Below are 5,027 nucleotides of genomic sequence, written 5' to 3' on the forward strand. Positions count from 1 at the left end.
AAGGAATAGGAATAGAAAGAGCAGCTGGTTGTAGAAAATACTGGGGTGGCCAAAATGAAGGGAGTAGGGTTACTGAACCAGGCAGGGGCAGGGCTGGAATGAGGTCACTGCCCTGTGGAATTGGAAGCAGTAGAATCAAACCAAACACCAGAACTGGTGTGCATTAGTCCTCCCATAGTTGGAAGGGATGTCTCCCTTCCTTATTCTAAGACCAGCTCCAAAGGAATGTTTTAGTGAAATATTCACTTGGCTTTGTCCAATTTTATCTTAAAAATGATCACTCCATGACTTTTTAGAAAAAGTTTTTAATGATTCTGTGTTATTGGCACAGATAAAGAGAGGGAGGAGCAGGATAAGGGATTCAGCAATTGAATAGACCAGAGTGTAGTATCATCCAACATGAGCTTCTATTCTCTTAAAAATACATAACTATCCTCTTAAATTTCTTTTGCATTGTTTAAATATTATGTAACTGAATGCTTATAATAAAGTTAAGTAGCAGCACTTAGAAATTATAATGATGATTCAGTATAGTAGTTTAAGAAAATTTTGTATGCCCTATACCAGATTAAACAATCTTAAAGACCTCATGACAGTGAACAGAAAGCAAGCATAATTGCATGATTTTAATCATTTTTCTGGGTGACAATAGTCTTTTATCTTCCCTTGGGCCAACACATTTTTTATTCTATTTCACTGAGTTGATTTTTTTTCAGGTGGCATATAATATAATATTCTAATCACTTGCCATGTCTCCTATTTGATTCACAAAATACATTGTGAGAAGTGTTATTTGCCTGTCTCGGGTCCATTTTCTATTCTTCACCTGACTTGCTATCGATAGGAATGCCTTGGTAATGACACTGCACTGGGCTAAAGGTTCCGGGTGCTCTTCACGTTTTGCCAGGTGTAAATGTGTCACTTGGAAAATGTTCAGAGTAGTATATGTTGCTAATTTTTTCTGGGGGAAGCTAATTATAAATTACTAACAATACTATGTAAATCATTAAGCACTTAGTACCCAGATATTTTTTTAAAATAATTCTCAAAAAAAAATAAAAGGAACGCAGGCCTCTTGGAGAAAAGTCTGATGTTAGGACTAGGGCAGGAAGTATACGAAATGAGTCTGGAGCATTTCATGGTGCCAGAAAGTAAGAAATTTCTCAAAGACAAAATAAAACAAGGCAACAAAACAAAAAAGAATCCAGAAAAACAGAAGTGACGGTGGCACAAGTCAAGGAGATACAGGAGCCAAATGAAAGTGTTCACAACGACTCAGCCAAAGCTGAACTGAGCAACAAAGTAAATTAAATCAAGTATATTGGATAATAATCAAGGTGTAAAATAAGTATTCATAAGTCCAAACTGATATAAAAATAATTGGATAGATAATTTTTATAATTTGTATTATAAAAATAAATTGGATAGATAGACAAATCTTTTATGCAAAAAATTTCCAAATAATTTGTGTAGATATTCTGCCCTTTAGTTTGGACTACGTATAATGACTTCCTTCCCAAGAGTATTGTATGGAAAAAGCAAGGAAAAGTTGTTTTGAGGCATAGAAATCTGACAAACACTATTACCTCAACCAAGTGATCAAGGTTAACATCACAATAATAAACCACAGAAATTGTATGTAATGAGCACTTTACCTCTGTTCTTCCTCCCCCAAATTCATAACCCCAGTCATTAAAAAAAAATCAAATCTCAACTGAGAGCCATTCTGCAAAATGCAGTATTGACAAATTGTCAAGACTTTTCTTTAACTTTTAAAATATATCTTATTGACTATGCTATGACAGCTGTCCTAATTTCCCCCTTTGCCCCCTATGCTCAGTAAGCCCCTCCCCTCCAGCAAACCCCCCACCGCTCAGTTCATGTTCATGGATTGTGCATGTAAGTTCTTTGGCTTCTCTATTTCCTATACTGTTCTTAACATACCTCTGTGTATTTTATACCTACCAATTATGCTTCCTAATCCCTGCAGCTGTTACCCCGTTCTTCTCCTTCCCCCTCCCAGCTGATAACCCTCCACATGATCTCTATATCTATGATTCTGTTCCTGTTGTAGTCATTTGCTTGGTTTGTTTTTGTTTTTTAGATTCAGTCCTTAATAGTTGTGAGTTTGTTGTCATTTTAATGTCCATNTGTTCATGGATTGTGCATGTAAGTTCTTTGACTTCTCTATTTCCTATACTGTTCTTAACATACCTCTGTGTATTTTGTACCTACCAATTATGCTTCCTAATCCCTGCAGCTGTTACCCCGTTCTTCTCCTTCCCCCTCCCAGCTGATAACCCTCCACATGATCTCTATATCTATGATTCTGTTCCTGTTGTAGTCATTTGCTTGGTTTGTTTTTGTTTTTTAGATTCAGTCCTTAATAGTTGTGAGTTTGTTGTCATTTTAATGTCCATAGCTTTGATCTTCTTGTTCTTAAATAAGTCCTTTTAACATTTCATATAATAAGGGCTTGATGATGATGAACTCCTTTAACTTGACCTTGTCTGGGAAGCACTTTATCTCCCCTTCCATTCTAAATGATAGCTTTGCTGGATAGAGTAATCTTGGATGTAGGTCCTTACCTTTCATGACTTCAAATACTTCTTTTCAGCCCCTTCTTGCCTGTAAGGTCTCTTTTGAGAGATCAGCTGACAGTCTTATGGGAACTCCTTTGTAGGTAACCCTCTCCTTCCCTCTTGCTGCTTTTAGGATTTTTTCTTTGTTTTTAATCTTGGGTAGCTTAATGATGATGTGCCTTGGTGTGTTCTTCCTTGGGTCAAGTTCTTTGGAACTCTCTGAGCTTCCTGGATTTCCTGGAAGTCTATTTCCTTTGACAGATTGGGGAAGTTCTGCTTTATTATTTGTTCAAATAACGTTTCCACTTCTTGTTCTTTCTCTTTTCCTTCTGGTACCCCTATAATTCAGATGTTGGAACATTTAAAGATGTCCTGGAGGTTCCTAAGCCTCTCCTCATTTTTTTGAATTTTTATTTTCTTCATTATTTTCTGATTGGATGTTTCTTTCTTCCTTCTGGTCCACACCCTTGATTTGAGTCCCAGTTTCCTTCACATCACTCTTGGTTCCCTGTACATTTTCCTTTATTTCACTTAGCATAGCCTTCATTTTTTCATCTAATTTGCAACCAAATTCAACCAATTCTGTGAGCATCCTGATTACCAGTGTTTTGAACTGTGCATCTGATATGTTGGCTATCTCTTCGTCGCTTAGTTGTATTTTTTTTTGATGCTTCAATGTGTTCCTTTGTTGGGCCATTTTTTTGGTCTTGATGCATGTGTTATGTAGTGAGGGGTGGAGCCTTAGGTATTCATCAGGGCGGGGCGACCCATGTCGCTGCTTTGTGACGCCATATGTGGGAAAGGAGTCAAGGGGGAACAATGGCGCTTGCTCCACTCTCTGTCAGATTTCAGTCACTTCCCCCGATACCCACAAGCAAAGTGGGCCCTTCTGGTGTTGATTCTCATGTGGGTGGGTTTGTGTACATTCTAGGACCCCGCGGGTCTCTCCAATAAACTCTCCTGTGAGGCTGGGAGTCTCGCTGAGCTCCTCAACCTTCACAAGTGTTTTCAATTGGTGGTTTGAGGCTTTATTTTCCCGCACTGGACCCCTGGGTTGCATGGTCTGTCTCGCTCCCCAATTGTTCCTCCCAGTTTATATGCACGCGAATGTGGGACTGCCCACTCCACCCGCTGCGCCATAGCCTTGCCAGCCAGCTGCAGCCTTGTACACCCCACTCCACAGTCCGGCTCTGGGTCTGACAGCTGCGGCCTTGCCTGCCCTGGTCCACTAGCTGCTGCCTTGCCGTGAGTCTCTGCTGCTGCCTTTGCACACCCATCTCTGCCCCTCCTACCAGTCTGGATGAGTGTGTCTTCTTTAACTCCTTAGTTATCAGACTTCCATACAGTTCAATTTTTTGTCAGTTCTGGTTGTTTTTTGTTTTTAAATTGTTGTTGTCCTTCTTTTGGTTGTGTGAGGAGGCACAGTGTGTCTACCTATACCTCCGACTTGGCTGGAAGTCTCAAATTGTCAAGACTTTTAAAAACAAGGAAAGCCTGAGAAACTCATAGCTAAGAGAAGCCTAAGAATATATAGAGACTAAAAGTAATGTGGTATTATAGAACAGAAAAAGGACATAAAAGGACATTAGGAAAAAAACAAGATAATTTTAATAAAGAATGGATTTTACTTAATAATAATCTATCAACATTGGGTTCATAAACTATGAAAAATGATCCATAGTAATGTAAGACATTAATATTTGGGGAAACTGGGTATAAGGTATATCAGAGCTCTTACTACTATCTTCATAATTTTTATAACAGTATGTGATCCTGTCAGTAAGTAGAAATTCAGTTATTCACCTTTCAAAGTTATAAAATTAAGCATATTTGAGATAATCTCAGGACTCAGTAATCACTAAATATTGAAGGAATGAGTAACTATATGATTCAATGCATCGGAGGAATGCTTTGCTAATAATGCTTTTTAAAGTCATTTGCTGAAAACAAACTCTGCTTATTGTTTGGGGACACATCAATTTCTTCTGGTCCCTCAGGTACTGTTACCTGTTCCGGTAGAAAGCCATGGATCAAACCTGCCCTGCCAATTCCCTAGCTCTCAGCCACACATGACTACTGAGCATTTGAAATGTGCCTGGACCGGATTGAGCTGTACTTTCGGGGCAAAAATACATACTGCATATTGAAGATTTGGTGTCAACAAGAATGAAAAACATTTCATCAGTAATTTGTAATACTGTTTACAGGTGGAAATAAGGTTTCGGACATAGTGGGTTAAGTTAAATATATTATTAAAAGTTATTTTGCTTTTTTAAAAACGTATTCTAGTAACTAAAAAATCTGGAATTACTTATGGGTCTCACATCACATTCCTATTGGACAGGCTGGACTAAAAGGGCCTCAGCAACCTGGAAGAGAGAGTGGGTACCCCCAAGGCAAAGAGGGTCTCAGAAAGTTTCAGACTCCTTGGCGGGGTTCTGGCTC

This window comes from Sturnira hondurensis, unplaced genomic scaffold, assembly GCF_014824575.4.
Source record: "Sturnira hondurensis isolate 20B ecotype Veracruz unplaced genomic scaffold, ASM1482457v3 Scaffold0021354, whole genome shotgun sequence".
Lineage (NCBI taxonomy): Eukaryota > Metazoa > Chordata > Mammalia > Chiroptera > Phyllostomidae > Sturnira > Sturnira hondurensis.